The 19,200-nt window shown below is 49.8% G+C and overlaps 2 pseudogenes; one reads left to right on the forward strand and one right to left on the reverse strand.

Annotated features, from left to right (window-relative positions):
- The first annotated feature begins 10,766 nt into the window (after window positions 1–10,766).
- LOC105500758 lies at window positions 10,767–13,546 on the forward strand (annotated as a pseudogene).
- A 1,566-nt stretch (window positions 13,547–15,112) lies between these two features.
- Window positions 15,113–16,888, reverse strand: LOC105500759 (annotated as a pseudogene).
- Window positions 16,889–19,200: the final 2,312 nt, after the last annotated feature.

A 19,200-nucleotide genomic window follows, 5' to 3' on the forward strand; every position in this document is an offset into this window, starting at 1 on the left:
ACTCTTACCGTGGTTCCTCCAGCCTTGGGGTTGGCACAGTTTTAGATCTGTGGCATCTTTTTGTTAAATTCCCTGTATTCAAGTCTTTTTTTTTTTCATGTTTTTGAGACAGAGTTTCGTTCTGCCGCTCAGGCTGGAGTACAGTGGCATGATCTTGGCTCACTACACCCTCCACCTCCTGTGTTCAAGTGATTCTTGTGCCTCCGCCTCCCAAGTAGCTGGGATTACAGGTGCATACCACCACACCAGCTATGTTTTTGTGTTTTTAGCAGAGAGGAGGTTTTGCTATGTTGGCCAAGCTGATCTTGAACTCCTGGCCTCAAGTGATTTGCCCACCTTGGCCTCCCAAAGTGCTAGGATTACAGGCATGAGCCACTGCACCCGGCCAGATCTCTTTGTTATAGTAAGCTTGTGAAGTTTCTGTTTTCCTGACAGATTAATGACCAATACAACTGATGAGGATAAGACAAATTTAGAAGCTCATCTTCTCCAGCGTTGATGATGCGTCAACATACGGGCACTCATTCAGTGTCAGGAGTGTAAATTACTGCAGCCTTTGTAACAAAGATCTGGCAGTAACTCTTATCGTTCAAAATGCATAAGCAATTCAGCTGAGCAATTTTACTTCTACATCCCTAAATTAGAGCCGCATTCTCTAATGTGTCTAAAGGCACTCTTGCATATTTATTACTGCAATGTTTGGACTTAAATATCCACAACTGGATAACAGGGTAATTAAACAGTTAATTATAATATGGCTCATCCATCTGTTATACAAATGAAATCAATCTCTGTGCACTGTGGTGGAAAGATTTTCTGAACATAGTTCAGATTTTTTTAAAAAGGCCAACTGTTGAATAACACTTCTGGTGTAACACCACATACATGAAAACGTATGCAATACACCATAATATCTAACGCATGTATATATCCAAATAAATATTTTTATTTTAATTTACTTTTTCTGTGATATTTTTGAACTTAATGGTCATTTCCTACTATGAGCCAAATAACATAATCACAATTTGAAATACTTAGATCTATGGAGTATTCAATTATTACAAGATAATTAAGACAATCTGCAATTATTGATTCAGCAAAATGTTTTTATTATACAACATTAAAATCATTAATATTATTAATGATTAATATCATTAATATTAATATTATTCTTAGCCTCAGTTTTTAAAAAATATGCTTTTTATTATACTTTTATATTATAAAATGAGATTTATTTTATGAAATAAAATTTATATTATAAAATGAGATTTATTTTATAGTTCATCTCCCTTGGACCTTATCTAAAGGGATTTAGTTCTTGAGCACAAAACTAAAGGGATTTAGTTCCTGAGCACAAAAATGATGTCATTACATCACAACACACCTTACGGCAGGATAATAGTAAGACTCTAGTGTTAGGAACTTTGACTGCATTATCCTAGTAATGAGAGATATTAACTAGATCAATGTAATGGATTAAAAATTAAACAAGTTGGAGATACATTCATATGAAATGACAACATTGGTCAAGCTATGTATATTTTGCATGTTGATTGGCTGAATGATCCAATTCCATTAAACTACTGAAATAACCAGGTCATGCTTGAGATAGTAACATAGAAACCAAAGCTACTTATTGTGGATAAAGAAACCTAAAATCTAATATCAAATATCTTTACCTCTCCACACCTATGTTGTGTTATAACATTCTAATGACTCAACATTTTCTAAATAAATACATGCTTAGTTTTTGTTTTGGTTCTTATTTAAGTAACTCAGAGTTCTTTTATGAGTTACTAGAAACTATTCAAACACTGCTTCTTAAAAGAGAAATCTTTATTTTTTTCTTCTGGGAAGTTTACACAAAGTAAACATATTTACCTATTGTGTAATTATTAAAACATTAAGAAACCTGGTTCAGTGGCTCACGTCTGTAACCCCAGCACTTTGGGAGGCCGAGGCAGGTGGATCACCTGAGGTCAGGAGTTCCAGACCAGCCTGGCCAACATGGTGAAAACATGTCTCTACTAAAAATACAAAAATTAGCTGGGCATGGTGGCGTGCACCTGTAGTCCCAGCCACCCGGGAGGCTGAAGCATGAGAATCGCTTGAACCTGAGAGGCAGAGGTTGCAGTGAGCTGAGATCGCACCACTGCACTCCAGCCTGGTAACAGAGCAAGACTCATCTCAAAACAAAAACAAAAACAATTAAGAAGTATTCTTTAACCATGTATGTTAAAACCTATAAAAAATCGAAAGCATCAACTGAGTTTGGTGGCCCACGCCTCTACTCCTAGCACTTTGGGAGGCTGAGGGGGATGAATTACTTGAGCCCAGGAGTTCAAGACCAGCCTGGGTGACATGGTGAAACCCCATCTCTACAAAAGAATACAAAAATTAGCCGGGCATGGTGATGCGCACCTGTATTCTTAGCTTCTTGGGAGGCTGAGGTGGGAGGATCACCTGAGCCCAGGAGGTCAAGGTGCAGTGAGCCATGATTGTGCCACTGTACTCCAGCCTGGGCATCAGGGTGAGACCCTGTCTAAAAAAAAAAAAAAATCAAAATATCCAAGTAATGAAGGCCAAGGCTCCCAAGGGAAAGTGGTTCAAGGTAGAAAGCGTGGTTAAAAATGAAAAAAAAAAAATCCAGAAATTTAAAATTTGAAATATAAATACACCCGTATAGTTTATGATACAGAATTCTGCATTGAACCCCACTTCTTTCAGGACATGTGATCTTAGATAATACACTCAAGCTGCTTGACACTGAATTTTCTTGAAGGTAGTGTTTGAGAGGTGTTTCTAGCTCTGCTGCAGGAAGCACATCCGTGTGTGTTAATGCCCTTCCATAGTGCCTGCCACACAGTAAAAACCAAAAAACAGGCAGCTCTTTGACTCGCAAAATTGTCAAAATGGGCATCCCCCAAAAGCAGAACGCTGGCAAGTGTTTTCAATGACACAAAATTCTGGCACCCGGCACATTTCCTCCCTTCCTCCCTGCTCTTTTGTATGGATCCATTCTCTCCTATAGCACAGCGATTTCCTTCCACTCCAATGTGGAAATGCCTTTCTAGTGGAGAGAAGAACATGAGTGATACACAGAAATTCCTTTCCAAGGCTGCTTGGCCAAGCTCTTTCTCTGCCCGCCTCTGTTTGGCCACCTCCTGTTGGGGTGAGTGACAGCAGAGAGGGTACCCTGAACAAAGCCCAGCAAGACTGCAGGGCTACAATGTCCAGCAGCCAGGAGCTGAGGTGCCTACCCACCTGCCCAGGCCCTGGCGCCCCTGGCTCCAAGCCTCGTGCATCCTCCCAGGCTGACATGGGAAGAAAAGATGGGGATCTGGGAACATTTTCACTTGGCAGAGGTAGATGAGCAAAGCCCACACAACCATGCTGACCGTTCTGGTCTCCTGGCCCGTCCCCACCACCTCCCTGTGCAGAGCCAAGAGTGCTGTACTCCCTGCTGCTCCAGAGTGTGCCACGTGGTGTGATGGTTAATTTCAGTGTCAGCTTGACGGGGCTATGAGATGCCCAGATAGCTGGTAACGCATGATTTCTGGGTGTGCTTTTGCGGTGTTTCTGGAAGAGATTAACATTTGAACCAGTGGACGGAGTAAGAAGATGTCCCTCACCAGCATGGGCGGGCCTCATCCCATCCACAAGGGCCTCACAGAGCAAGACAGCAGAAGAAGAGCAGACTCCCTCTTTCCTTGAGGACTGGGGTCTCCCTCCCCAGCCCACCCTCACCTTGTCCTCAGGCCTTTGGCCTCATGCTGAATGACACTGTTGGCTTCCCTGGGCCTCACACCTTCAGACTCAGCCTGAATTATGCCACCGGCGTTCCTGGGTCTCCAGCTTGCAGATGGCAGATTGTGAGACTTCTCAGCCTCCATAATGGTGTGAGCCAGTTCCCGTAATAAATCTCTTATCTATACGTCTATATATATATCCTATTGGTTCTGTTTCTCTGGAGAACCTTGACACACACACACATATGGAGACAGGCAAGGGGAGCTGGTGGGAGCTGACACCCAGGCTTGTGAAGCAGGGAGTGCCTCTCCCCCAGCCTATGTCAGGAAGGGCGTGGGGTCTTGGGCACAGGGAAACCTGAGCCCCACCAAGATATTCAGGGGCATGGATTTCTCCCCACCCTTCTGAACTCAGGGCTGCCCACCCCAAACCTTCAAGTTCCACTTTTGGGATATGTGAGTCCTCTTGTCTTTCACTCTCCCTGGATGCTCCGTGGGGAGATTTGGCCCCTAAGGCTCACAGCCTCCTCCACTCCGCCTCGTGCCAAATGTATCTCCAGGCAATGCGGGAGGCCTGAGAGGCCCAGGGCATGGGGCTTGTTCTTTGTTGAGCATTTTCACTTTTACGAGCCCCGGAACATTTGTTCATTGGGTTTGTGCTTTGTCTTTCTAATGACAGTCTATTAAAAATAACAATTTTTCGTCCAGGTGTGGTGGCTCATGCCTGTAATTCCGGCACCTTGGGAGGCTAAGGCAGGTTGATCACCTGAGGTCAGGAGTTTGAGACTGGCCTAGCCAACATGGTGAAACCCCATCTCTACTAAAGATACAAAAATTTGCTGGGTGTGGTGGTGGGCGCCTGTAATCCCAGCTACACTGGAGGCTGAGACAGCAGAATTGCTTGAACCCGGGAGGCGGAGGTTGCAGTAAGCCGAGATCACACCCAATGCACTCCAGCCTAGGCAACAAGAGCAAAACTGCATCTCAAAATGAATGAATGAATGAATGAATGAATGAATGAATAAATAAATAAATAAATAAATAAATAAAAGGCTGGGCATGGTGGCTTACACCTGTAATCCCAGCAATTTGGGAGGCCGAGGTGGGTGGATCACCTGAGGTCAGGAGTTAGAGACCAGCCTGGCCAACATCGTGAAACCTCGTCTCTATTAAAAATACAAAAATCAGGTGGGTGTGATGGCGGGGGCCTGTAATTCCAGCTACTCGGGAGGCTGAGGCAGGAGAATCCATTGAACTAGGGAGGTGGAGGTTGCAGTGAGCCAAGATTGCACCACTGCACTCCAGCCTGGGTGACTGAGTGAGACTCCGTCTCAAAAAATAAATAAATAAATAACAATTTTTAAAACGAGATCACTTCACAAATGCAAGTGAGTGAAACAGGACAATGGCAGGGCAGCAAGCTACTGTTATCCTCTCTCCCTGATCCTTTCCCTTCCTAGAGGCCACGGCCAGCTCTCAGTAAGAGCCACAGCTGACCCATTCCTTTCCCTAAGCCCAGGCTCCTAGGAAGCCCCAGACCTTCCCCCATAGGGCACAGACAGATGATGCCTCCTCTTTTGTAAGGAACAAATATATTTGGGAAGAATAAATGTCTTTGATTGTGAGAATCAGAGGCCATCCTGTTTGGAGGATGTGGTGTTGTAAGAACTGACTGATGTTCTGTATTTGTGCTAAGACCCTTCTGGCGACTGTGGAGGAGGACATGGGCCTCAGACACGGCTTAGGGGTGTCCAGGGCTGGCAGGGCCTGGAAGGTGCTGTCTTTCCTGGGGAGTAAAAGGGTGGGATTGCTTAAAACCATGGCATGACCCGGCAGTCTCACAGATCTCAAGGCATGTGATCGTGTCTCAGGCCCCTCTGCTCTACCTTTCAGCTCTGCTGGTCCTCAAGTTCCTCCTAGGTGGGATTTCCTTCCGTGTATCAACCCTGCCCATGAGCCCAGGTGTCTCTGTTAGGACGCTGGTGTGTTCCTCTGGTTTCATAGCTCTTTGCCCACAGCAGCTCTGATGTCAGGTGGCCCGGGCCCTGCACAGGTCGGTGGGAGGGTGCAGGCCCTGGGTGAGGAGATCAGGAGCGTGATGGTTCATTGGACCTCAAAGGTGATGGGAAAGAGCAGTGTCTTCTCTGGCTCCCCACATAGCAGTACATAGCATTGACACTATATTAGGTGTTATAAGGAATCCAGAGATGATTGAGAGTACACAGGAAGATATGCTCAGGTCATAAGCAACTACTACACCATTTTCTATCAGAGACTTGATTGAACCTCTGTGGATTTTGGTGTCCTTGGGGGTCTGGAATCAGTCCCCGATGGACCCTGAGGGCCAAGTGTGCGTTCATCCTGGGACTGATCAGTGTCTCCCCAGAGTTTCCTAAAGGCTCAGTCTTGCTCTCACAGTGTGATTTTGTGATATTATAAGCACGTGTCTGGTCTGTGTCCCCAGTCTCTGGCACTGTAGAGTTCCTAAACCCTTGCAGTTTTCTGAGACCTGTAGGGGTAACAGGAGCTCCTTTTGTTCTGAGGTGACTCTTGGTAGGCCCCTAGGAAGCTTCAGTGTGGCCCTGGTCACCAGAAAGGCCACTCACATGATCAGAGGGTTGAAACGGTCTGTCCCACCTCTGCACCCCCAGGGAGAGAAGAGGGCTAGAGATTGAGTGAGTCACCCGTGGCCAGTGATTTAATAAATCATGCCACATGATGGAACCCCCATAAAGCCCCCAAGCAACTGGGTTCTGAGGGCTCCCAGGTTGGTGACCACAGGGAGGTGCTGGGAGGGTGTTGTGCCCAGAGCATGTGGGAGCTCTGTGCACTCCCTACCACAGTGCCCTGTGCATCTGTTCCTCTTGGCTGTTCTGGAGTAGTGTCCCTTTTAATAACCAGTGATAGGAGGCTGAGTGCTTTCCTGAGTTCTGTGCATCATTCCAGCAAACCATAGAGCCTGGAGACAGCGTTATGCAAACCCTGCATTGATAGCTGGCCAGTCAGAAGTACGAGAGGCCTGGGGCTTGTGTCTGAAGTGAGGGCAGCCTTATGGGGCTGAGCCCTTAACCTGTGGGGTCTGCACTAACTCTGTTTAGTAGGTGTTAGAATTGAGCTGTGCATAAAAGCAGTTCAGACAAGGCTGGCCTTAGAGGAGATGACAGGCCTGGTGCAGATTCATCTGGGAAGGGAAGGCAGCTGATGAACGGGGGCTGGGGGATACTCTCCTGGGCTGCCTGGAGCACTCACAACAAGCCAGTCCATGGCCCCAAAAGCATAGTGTGTAGGGTTTTAGCCTGGCATCCAGGAGAGACTGGAGAGAAGCCCCGGTCTGCCCTCCACCTCCTGCCCTGCTCAACCTGTTCCTCTAGACTGATGTTCTCCTCTCTCCTGTGACTTTCTCCCCTGGGGGGCAGGAGGGGGGTCATCTCTCTGAGCTAATAATTGATTTAGAAAAGTGAAAAGAAAGCAAATGAAACCAAGAGTCAGACTCTTCTAGTGGGCTGGGCTTAGGGTTCCTTTACCAGATGGATATCTCTGTCTTTCTTGCATATTGGTGACTTTGGATGAGCTGAATGCAGTTGCATTCAGCTGTGTGCACCCCACACAAATAATGGAAGAGGGGTCCAAAGCCCCAGGCTCACCAAATGCAGGAGAAGCCACCCTCTAGTCATCTAAAGTGTGCTGCTGCCTCACCTACAAGACCAGAGAACACTCAAAATGGGTGTTAAATTCCAGGCCTGAATCACAGCACTGGGGGAGGAAACTGCTCTGGGCCCATCTGGGCAGACCCACTCCTCCTAGCACCTAGATCCCTCCATTCTGGTCTGGGACTACCTGTTTTTCATCGAACTTACAAGTTTTTTTTTACTCCACCTACAACCCAGACATTGGCAGAGTTTCCTTCCCATCTTTAGAGACAGAGGGTCAAATCACATGTTTGGAGGTTTCAGGATGTCTCAGAAGTCTTTTTCTAGTTTTCTGGTATTAAATAAAAAAAAAAAGAATGCACAGATGAAACATACAAGGCTATGAATTTTCACAAAGTCAATATGCTGTGCAAGTAGGATTTAGGTCAGAAAACAGATTTATCCGAAATTTATCTGATAAGAGGACCCCAAATGCTCCCCAGGGGTGCTGACTGCTCAGCCTCCTACTCCATGACATCCACAGCTCCTGTGGAAGGCCTGGATTACTGCCATGTGACCTTGGAAATGTCATTTCTCCTTCTGGCCTCATTTCTCTGTCTGCACCATGAAAGTGTTGAAGTTAAATGACTTCATATATTGTCTTCCTCTGTTGATCCTTCCAGTGGTTTCTCTTTATATCCAGATTCAAATCCAAGTACCTTTCTTGCCTATGTAGTAGGCAGCCTCCCTAATGGCTCCCTGGGATACACACCCCTGGGATACACATCCTTGTGCAACGCCCTCCCCTTGAGTGTGCACTAGACCCTGTTCTAATCACAGAATGTGGCAAAAGTGATGGGATATCTCCTCCAAGGTTTAATTGTTAGTAACTATGGCTGACATTTTCCTAGATCTTCTCAGCTCTCTCTTCGCCCCTCTCTCCCTCTCTTTGCCTCCCCTCTCTTTCCCCCTTCCTCTCTCTGAGCCCTGGCTCTGGGGAGCAGCTGCTCTGTTAGGAGCTATCCTCAGGGGAGGCTCCTGTGGCTTAGGACCCAGAGAGGACAACATAGGGGAACTTGGCCCTTCAGTCCACATGGAATCCTTCCAATAGCCCCAAGAATGAGCTTGAAGGTGGATCCCGCCCCAGTTGAGTCTCAAAGGAGACCTCAGCCCAGCCCCCTGAGAGACCGTGTGGTAGAAGCACCCTGTTGAGTTGGGTTGGGCCTGGGCCTCCTGTGGAAACAGAGATAGTGAGTGCCTGTTGTTATGGGCAGCTACGGGTGGGGCAGTGTTTCCACACAGCAGTGGGGCCCTCATACAGCAGACCTGGCACAGGATCTGCTCCACCCTTCCCTCCCTCCCCTGCTCTGCCCCCAGCTCTCTCCAGCCACACTGTCTCCCTTTCTAAGCTTCTTTCTGGACAAACTCGTCTGCCCTGGAGCCCCTGCACAGTTTCACCTCCCCACACTGTGCTGGAAATGTCTGCAGGGCCAGCTACCTCTTATCGTTCTGCTCATGGCATGAATGTCACCTCAGGGAGGCCTTTTCAGATCCCCTCACCAAGAAGTGGCCCCCAGCCTCTCCTGCAGCACTTGCTTTACTTCGACACAGCACTTGCTCCTTTCCCCACTTATATGTTTTGTGGTTTGGTCCCTCTCCCCCTCCAGATGGTGCCTTCCCAGAGGGCAGGGACCATACCATGTCTGTCTTTTTCACGGCGGCACCCAGGCCTAACTCAGGCCCTAGACATCATGACTGAATGAGTAAATGGGAGGATCTGGAGCCCCTTGCTCCCACATCCTACCACGGACCAGCTCGGACTGTGGAGATGGATGCTGACAATAGGAGAAGCAGGTCAGGTTGGAGGCGGGGAATGGCCTGAACGATCCCTGGCTCTTCCCTGGCTCAGGTGCTCCTGTAGAACACAGTGGGCACATGTCTCCACCTGGTGGCTAGCACTGCATCCAAAGAAGGAAAACCACGACACAGAACTTGCAAGGCAAATCCACTCTCCTGCATCCCAGGCGGCAAAAATCCAAGAGGATTGAGAGAAACGTCAGAAACCCTTCTTACCCCTACTGCCAGCACTGTCCCGGGGTCCAGACACTTCCAAGGCCTCCTCACCACATCCAGGGAGGTGGTCCCAGCTCCACTTCCACAGTAGGAGGACCCGAGCCTCCCACACTGGCGTCTTTGCCCTTGTCCAGGGATGCATGGTCCATGCTCTGCCATGTCCTGGGCCACTCCAAGTCTCAGGACACCAACTGCCCTGTCTTCCTCTATGCTCAGAAGGACCTCCAGGGGTAGAAAGCATTTTCTAAGAACCTCGGAGCACAGCGGGTCATCTATGGAGAGCTGGGGCAACGGAGGCTTTCTGAGCCTGTGGGAGTCTTGGGGTGACCCACGCCCAGCACCTCAGTATGTGGGGAAGGAAACTGAGGCCTTCTCTCTTGTAGCCCCTTCAGTCTAGGGAGCTCATCCTGGTTGAAGCTGCCCAGAGCAGTGGACACAGGACTCCAGGTCCTGCTCTCCCCTGACTGCCCTGGAGGTGGCACCAGACCAGGCCAACCCGAGAGACCTTAGGGATCCCCCAGCCTGGCCTCTTGGCATCTCTCCCTTTCCCATGTTATGGGCCCTGGTCATGGTGCTGGTGACTGGACGCTGCTGTCTGTAGCAGAGCTGCCTCAGCCTCTTTCTTCTTTCCCTTTGTTACCTCCCCAGGATCCGCTTCTCCTCCCACCCCACCCTTAGTCATCCCCTGTGATGTCAGCTTGTGTGTGCCTGTGGGTATGCACTGTGGGGATGCTGAGAGGAAACAGCCTCTCCTGAGAAAAGTGAGCGGGGATCTGCAGCATTCTAGGGGCTCCCATTCCCAAAACAACCCCATGGGATATGGTTCAGCCCTGGCCTAGGAAGCGGTAACTGGACTCTGCTCATGTCCTGTGTCCTGGGCCAGCCCCTCCTCTCTCTGGGCCTGGGTTTCCCAAGTGTCTAATGAGGGATTGGACTGGAACTGCATATGGAGGCCTCACCGTGGACCCTGTCCGACTCCTCCATACTTGGTGGGTGTGTGGGATGTGCTCTGGGTGCCCTTGGGCCTCCTAATGAGTGGACATGTGTGGACTTTGAGGGGGATGCCTGGGCCTCATGTCCATGGCCACATGTGCACACAGGGTCTGCATGGGACCCAGGTGGCAGGTGCACCAGAGCCACACTGCACAGCACATTGCACCGTACCAATGGTTCCTCCAGAGCGTGTCCCACATGTCCCCTGGTTCCTGTCTCCTGCAACCAGGAAGTAAGCCAACCTTACTTAACCACATGGACTTTGGGGAAGGGAGTAGTTCCCCAAGGGGAAACTGGACCTCTGTGACTACTAGAAGTGGCCATGGATGTGGGACCGGCAAGAGTCCCCGATCTTTATATCATGCCAGTCGCCTACACCCCTGCCTCTTGCGTGTGTCCCAGGGAAGGGCAGGACTGGTCCCAGCTCACAGAGATTCAGGGAAAAGTGAGTACCTCAGCTGGAGTTAGATTTGTCTACACACAGCAGAAAGTTCAGAAGAGAGAGAATGCTTTCTCTCTCCTGTTAAAGAACTCTGGAGGTGGCTGTCCATGCTGACTGGGGTTGTCCCCATGGCCATCAGCCAGCACCTGTCCTGCTGTCCCAGAGTCTCAGTAGCTGACTTCTGTCCTCAATGCTGTCTCTGGACCCCAGAGGGCTGTGCTTCAGAGGTAGGCAGAGGAGAGAAGGAAGGACCAAGACCCGCTCAGCTGTGTGAGTTCCAGGCAGGCAGCTTCCCCGAGCCCCTCACAGTGCCTCTGCTCATGCCCAGTTAGCTTGGACTTGTTCTGGTCACCTTAGCTACAAGGTAGGTTAGTTAGGAGCAGTAGCCTTTTTGCTTGGCAAATTGCTGCCCAGGATAAAACCGAGCCCTCTGTTCTTAAGAAAGAGGGAAGTATGAAAATCCCGGGTGAAGACCAGCATTGTCTCCCTACACTGAACTGCAAGATGAGGGGGAGGGACTGAGTTACCCTTAGATAAATTGGGAATTTATTTGTCTAAAACAGACTCTCTTTTCTTGGTATTTATTCACTGAAGAGAGAGAAAAAGTCACGACTCTTAGCCAGGATGTGTGAGTAGGACGGCTGTTTTCAGTGTCTAAGCAGGACGATAGGAAGCAATGTGTTGGCTTCTACCTGCCTGTAATTTGTAAGGAGCTCTGAGAAAATCCTCTTCTGTTTCATCAATGGGGCAAGGCCAGCACAGGGGTTTATGGAGACGTCTAGGCAAGCAGCATGTTCCTAGAAGCTAAGACTAATTTAAATCTCTGTAAACTGAAAAAGTAGAATGCTTTGACCCCACCGTTTTGACTAGAGATACTTTAATTCTCATAGTGAAGACTAATAATACAAATAATGCACACAAAATGGATAATGGTTAAAACTGTATGTGGTACAACTTATGATGACTAGAAATTGTTGGAAGAAAAAGATTTTGGAAAATATTTTGTTGTGTTTCATTTGATCTGGAAAAGTTGACTTAAAGAAACACTGATTCCTAAAGAAAACTTACAATAGCAGAATCTGTAGTCAGTTAATTTTGATGTGGCCCAAAATGGAGTCATTTCAATAAAAAATAAATAATCCTGATGAAACAGTTCTGGTGAATTAAAAATAAGAGTCGATGAGCTAGAGGCTGGGCATGGTGGCTCACATCTGTAATTCCAGCACTCTGGGAGGCCGAGGCAGGTAGATCACTTGAGTCCAGGAGTTTAAGACTCACCTGGCCAACATGGTTGAAACCCTGTCTCTACTGAAAATACAAAAAGTAGCCAGGCATAGGTGAGGCATGCCTGTAATACCAGCTACTCAGGAGGCTGAGGCAGGAGAATGACTTGAGCCCAGGAGGTGGAGGTTGCCGAGAGCTGAGATGATGCCACTGCACTTCAGTCTGGGTGACAGAGCAAGACTCTGTATATATATATTTAAAAAGTGGATGCGCTATATTTGGGTTTCTATCCTGTAGTTTTATAAAATGGATCAAGGTTTTAAAATGTCTGAATAAAATTTGCCCTGGACAGCTGCCCAACCTTGACCTGCTCAATCTCTTCCAGACCTTCTGCCAGAAAGGGGGCCTGTTGTGCACGCTTCAGGGTAAGCTGCAGCCCTCGGACTGGATGTCGTTGGCCAGACCGCTGCAGGGCCTGCAGACACTACTGCTCATGGCTCTGTGGCAGGCCTCCCGCCGCCCCCATCACTCCTATGGCCTCTTCTTGTGCTACCGTGTGGAGGCCCTAACCCTGTGTGGCATCAATAGCTTCTGCCAGTACAAGTATGACCTGGTGGCAGTGGGCAAGGCTTTGGAGGGCATGTTCTGCAAGCTCAATCACCTCCTGCAGCACCTGCACCAGCCGTTCTTCCTCTACCTGCTCCCCACCCTCTATCGCTTTGTCTCCATCGGCCTCTACTTGCCTGCCACCGACTTCTTGCTCCTGGTCCTTGCTCTGAAACTGTGGATGCAGCTGCCTGAGGCTGGAGCGGGTCTTGAGGAGCCCGAGGCGGGGTCCCTGGCCCCAGTGTCCCGCCTCCCCCAGCACAGGGTGGTAAGCCCTCAGGTCCCAGACAGGGGCTGGATGGTGCTGAAGCTGGTAGCCCTGATCTGCCTAGCAATGCAGCTGGGCTGCATCACCCTCACCAGTTTCTCACTGGACTTCTTGCTGGCTGCCACTATGGTGCCTGCCACTGCACTCGCCGAGCCTCATGGGCCCTGGACCCTCTACACTGCCCTGCTGGCGCTGACAAGCCCGGCAGCCACGCTCCCTGGCAACCCATTCCTGTGGCAGGAGCTGCAGGAGGCACCACTGTCACTGGCCGAAGGCTGGCAGCTCTTCCTTGCAGTACTGGCCCAGGGTGTGCTGGAGCACCACACCTAAGGCGCCCTGCTCTTCCCACTGCTGTCCCTGGGCCTCTACCTCTGCTGGCTGCTTTCCTGGCATGTGCGCTTCTGGAAGTGAGATCTGCCTGTCCAAGGCACCAGGCTGGGACAGAGACTCCGCAAGAACCTCATTCTGCCTCCTTCCAGGGAAATAAACAAGTGCCTGTTTCACCTGCTTTAAAAAAAAAAAATGCGCTGGAAAATACTTTGTTAACAAAAAGATTTAAATATTGGTATAATTCTGATTTAAATGTTTTATTTAGCACAGAATCAAACATAGCATAGGAACAAAGTTTTCTGAGACAAAATGGCTGGGTTAAAATGGGTTTAAATGTCTAGAAAAATACTTAGCTAAGTTAGCAGTGTAGTTTTTACTTATTTTATTTTTGAGATGGAATTTCACTCTTGTTGCCCAGGCTGGAGTGCAGTGGTGCAATCTCAGCTCACTGCAACCTCCACCTCCAAGGTTCAAGTGATTCTCCTGCCTCAGCCTCCTGAGTAGCTGGGATTAGAGGCAGTCGCGACCATGCCCAGCTAATTTTTGTTATTTTAGTAGAGATAGGGTTTTGCCATGTTGACCACGCTGGCCTCGAACTCCTGACCTCAGGTGATCCATCCTCTGTGGCCTCCCAAAGTGCTCGAATTACAGGCGCGGGCCACTGCCTCTGGCCAAGTGTTTTTTCTTTTTTTCATTTGAGATGGAGTCTAGCTCTGCCCCCCAGGCTGGAATGCAGTGGCGCCATCTAGGCTCACTGCAACCTCTGCCTCCTGGACTTAAGCAATTCTCCTGCCTCAGCCTCCTGAGTAGCTTGGATTACGGGCACCCACCACCACACCTGGCTAATTTTTTGTATTTTTAGTAGAGATGGGGTTTCACCATGTTGGCCAGGCTGGTCTTGAACTCTTGACCTCAAGTGATCTGCCTGCCTTGGCCTCTCAAAGTGCTGGGACTACAGGCGTGAGCCAACGCGCCCGGCCCCGGGCCAAGGTTTTAAGCAGATGAATTAGTTATATTGTACTGAAGTACCAGATGACTCCCCCAGATTGACTTCACATATTTTGGGCCCACCAGAGCTTGCGGGCTGGGCGTTCAGGATTGAGGCTGCTCCCCACTGCATGGCCATGCAGGAACCCAGAATCTTTCCATCAAGTGCCTTCGTCATCTCTGGGACCTCCTCCCACCTGCATCTACCGGTAGAAGGGGAGAGTGTGAGAAAGGCATTGGAGGCTTTTGTGGGCCAGCTCTGGAAGTGGCTCACGTTAGTCCATTGTCTCTCTTTGGCAAAAGCTGGTCATAGGACTACACCTAACACAAAAGGGGACTGTGAACTACTCTTTCTCCTTCCTTCCTTTCCTTCCCTCCCTCCCTCCCTCCCTCCTTCCTTCCTTCCTTCTTTCCTGAACTAGACTCTCCCTCCCTGCCTCCCTCCTTTCCTTCTTTCCCTTTCTTCATTCATTTACGGTTTAGGTCCCATAGCCTACAGTCCTCTATTAGAGTGAGGGTCCCGAGGACCAGCCCCCATATATGATGGGTCCACTTGAGCCTCCTTAGGCACCCCATGAGGGAGTGATATTTTGGGTAGGGAGCCAGGGACCTTGCCCGGCCTGACACCTGAGCAGGGGAGCCGCCCCAGTCCCCACCCCCACCCCAGCAGAGGGAGGGGCGCGAACCGGAGTGAAATCTCAGGCCAAGGGCCTGAGCTCCCGGTTTAGGCTGGAAATGGTTTAGTTCTCAGAGGTGGTCTGGTCCCTAACCAGTCCCAGGCCCAGCCCCAGCCCGGCACCACCTGGAAGGTTCAAGTACGTGGAGGAGAGGAGTAAGGCGGACTTGGGCGTATGGAGAAAGGGGTGAAGGGAAAAAGAAGACTTGCTCTCAGGAGGGAGCGTGGCCTAGTGGCGGGAACCACGGGTCCTGCAGCGGGCGTGGCCGACTGTGCGGGAGGTCGCGGGTCCACCGTGGGCGAGACCAGGCCCCAGCCCCACCAGGGAGCGGGGTGCACGGCCAGGTGGCGCTCCGGCAGCTCCTGGTGAGAGAAGACCTTGCAACAGGCGGGGCAGGGCGCGCTGTGGCTGGTGAGTGCGCATGTGCACATTGAGCGAACTCTTCTGCGTGAAGCGCTCGGCGCAGACAGCGCACTGGAAGGCGCGCACGCCGGTGTGCGTGACCGTGTACTTGAGCAGGTAGTCGCGCAGCAAGAAGGATCGCCAGCACCCGGCGCACTGGTGCGGCTTCTCCGCCGAGTGGATGAACATGTGCTTGGTGTAGTTTTTCTCTGAGCTGAACGTCTTGGGACAGTGGCCGCACTCATAAGCAGGTGGCTCGGCACCTGGAGTGCGAGCAGAGGTGCCTGAGGGGGCTGTGGTGGGAGCAGCAGAGGGAGCCGGGGCTTCCCACAGCTGAGTGCTGGGGGCTGCCTCGGGCTGGAGTGTGGGGTAGAAGGCGGGTGAGGGCGCAGGGCTGGCCCGGATGGTGCTGAAGGGAGTGGTGCGGGGGGTCCGGGAGTACCCAAGTGAAAGGGGAAGGGTGCGACAGGCGGCCCTGAGGTCTTCACGCCAGGCGGGCGGGGTCCAACCAGTATGCAGTCGGGCTGGACAGGGGTCTCGGTGGGACAGCCTTCGGGGACAGCGCCATCTGGAAATACGTCCTCAGCTGCCCCAGATCCCCGAAGAAAATCCCTCCCGCACCACTGTAGTCAGCGAGGCCAGTGGGTGCAGGGGACTCCTCGCACGCGCTGTCAGCAGCAGCAGCAGCAGTGAGGAAGCCGGCAGCACAGTCTGGGAAGGAATGAGGGGCCTGGCTCTCTCCCGGGCCGCCACCTTCGCCGTGCTCGCCATCGGTCTCATCGTCAGTTTCTTCGTCATCGTTGTCACCTCGGTCGTCAGGGGCCGCGGACAGTGAGGGATCAGCACCAAGCCCCTCGGATTTGGCAGGTGTGGGGGGCGCAGGCAGCTGCAAACGCGCAGGCTGGCGCTGCTTACAGCTGTGCGCCGCACAGGGGTGCCCCGGGGGTGCGCAGCCAGCAGGTGGCGCCGGCGGTGACGCAGCTGCGCAGGTGCCAGCGGCGGGGGCACAGGGGTGGGCAGGGGCGCGGGTGCAGAGGTGCTTGGGACTCAAGCGCCTGCGATAATCTGTGTGCATTTGTGATAACTGTCTGTATGCGAAGCACCGACAAAGCCGTGTGCACTTGCAAGGCTTCATCTTGTGCCACAAGGAGCGAACTGCCGTACAGGAACTCGACTAGCTGGCGCTTCGTCTGCACGGGCATCACCGAAGGTACACGGATCTCAGAGTGGCCGAGTAGCAGCTTGTCTTGGAAGGAGGGCGAGCCTACTGCCAGCACGCAGCGGTGCGCACGCAGTGAAGCTTCACGAATGCACACAGTCACGTCGCTGAAGTGCCCACCCAGCTTCTGCCCATTGAGAGTCTCAAGCAGAGAGCTTGAGAAGTTCTGCGGGTGTATATGGCGCACAGCCTCTGCAGCCGCCAACTGCGACTCCTCTTCAGGCTCCAGGCCCGGCCGTGGCCGCCTTCTCCTCCCTGACTCCAAGGCGGCACTTCCGGGCGCTTCTCTTTATTTTTATAGTTTTATTGAGATATACTTTACATGCTATCCAGCCCGCCTATTTAAAGTGTACCATGCAATGGGGTTTTTGTATATTCACAGAGTTGTGTGGCTGTCACCATCATTTTAGAACATTCATCACCCCAGAAGAAACCGTGCGTGCATCAGCAGGCACTGCCCATTTCCCCGATCTGCCCCGACCTAGGAAATCCGTAATCACTTTCAGTCTATGGATTTGCCTGTTATAGACCATTCATATAAATGAAGTCACACAACACTGGGTCTTATGTGACTGGCTTCTATCAAAGTCTGCAAAGTTTATTCATGTTCATGGCATGTATCAGTAGCTTGTTACTTTTTAGGTTTGACTTCTGTTACTTACCTACACCATATTTTATCTCTTCTGCAGTTTGTGGGATTTAGGTTGTTTCTACCTTTTGACTATTGTAAATAATGCTGCTCTGAGCATTCGCATACAGGCTTTTCACATGATTTCATTGCTCCAGATCTAGGAGTGCAGTTGCTGTATTATATGGCAACCCCGTGTTTCACTTCTTGACGAAGTGCCAGACTGCTTTTCAAAGGACAGCATCATTTTATATTCCTGCCAGCAATGTCGAGGGGTCCAATTGCTACACGTTCTCACAAACACTTACTGTTATCTGTCTCTCTAGTTATTGCCTTCCTGATGGATGTGGAATGCTTTCTCATTGGTTTTGATTTGCACTATTTAAATGAGTTATAAGACTGGGCATGTTTTCGTGTGTTTATTGGCCGCTTGTATATCTTCTTTGGAGAAATGTCTATTCAGATTGTCTCTCCATTTTAAAATTGTGTTGTTTTCTTTTTTACTATTGACTTGTAAATGTTCAAACATATACATATATATGTGTGTGTGTGTGTGTGTGTATATATATATATATAGAGAGAGAGAGAGAGAGAGAGAGAGACAGAGTCTTGCTCTGTCGCCAGGCTGGAGTGCAGTGGCACGATCTTGATTCATTGCAACCTCCGCCTCCGGGGTTCAAGTGATTCTCCTGCTTCAGCCTCCTGAGTAGCTGGGACTACAGGCGTGCACCACCACACCCAGCTAATTTTTGTATTTTTATTAGAGACGGGGTTTCACCATGTTGGCCAGGATGGTCTCGATCTCCTGACCTTGTTAATCCACCCACTTCAGTCTCCCAAAGTGCTGGGATTACAGACGTGAGCCACCACGCTCGGCCCAAACATATTCTTATACAATTCTCTTCTTAGATACAGGATTTGCAAACATTTTATCTCACATTGTAATTATTTTTCATTTTCTTGAAAGTCTGTTTTGATACATGAATGTTTGTGATTTTTATAAAGTACAGTTTATGTATATTTTCTGTTATACTTGTGGTTTTGGTATCATATCTATAAAATCATTGCCTAACCCAAGGTCACAAAGTCTCAGTCCCATATTTTCTTCTACGTGTACTAAACTTTTGGCTCTTATATTTAGGTCTTTGATCCATTTGGGGTTAACTTTTATAAATGGTGTGAGGGAGGGGACTAACTTCAGTCTGTACATGTGAACATCAATCTGTCCCAGGACTTTTTTTTTTTTTTTTTTGCAACATAAGCTTTATTCAGGGAATTTATGTACAGGGAGCCCAGGAGCAGCAGGTGAGACAAGAAATCCCCTCGTGTTTGTCAAATGCATGCAGGTTATATGATATTCTTCCCAGAGCAACCTCCACTTAGCAACCTCTGCCAAGAAACCTCCACCTAGCCCAAAACAAAAGGGCTTGGTTCCTTGCATGACCTCTGATCCAAGGAATGTGCCAGCGCTGAAGTGTTCCTTATAGATATGATGTAAACATTTGGATTAGCCTTTTTGTTCAGCTGGGAACGTGGAACAAAAATTCACCAAGGAAGGTACAGTCATTTTCAGAAGATGCTTGAGTTGTAGCTGTCTGACAGGGCAAGCTAAACCTGCGCTGCACCGCAGCATACCTTTGAATGGCCCTCAAATTCTCACCACACTGTTTTTCTGTGGTTTCCCTGGGGCCAGTTTTGTGGAAGAGCATTGCTGCCAAACAACCCAGCAGCAGTATAAGCCACAACAAAGGATTATAAATGCAGTTGCAATTACACTAGATACAAAGTTCCTCCATGTGTCTGGGACTTGATTCAACCATGAGGTGATAGGACCATAAGACAAAGACTGACTGGACTCTGATTATCTAAAGCCAGCATAGCCTGTATTATGTTATGAGAGTAGTGAGGGCTATATATACAACATTGTGTTTTAACTAATGCACAAGTTCCACCCTGGGCAGCAGTTATGTGAT

The sequence above is a fragment of the Colobus angolensis genome, unplaced genomic scaffold, assembly GCF_000951035.1.
Source record: "Colobus angolensis palliatus isolate OR3802 unplaced genomic scaffold, Cang.pa_1.0 Scaffold682, whole genome shotgun sequence".
Lineage (NCBI taxonomy): Eukaryota > Metazoa > Chordata > Mammalia > Primates > Cercopithecidae > Colobus > Colobus angolensis.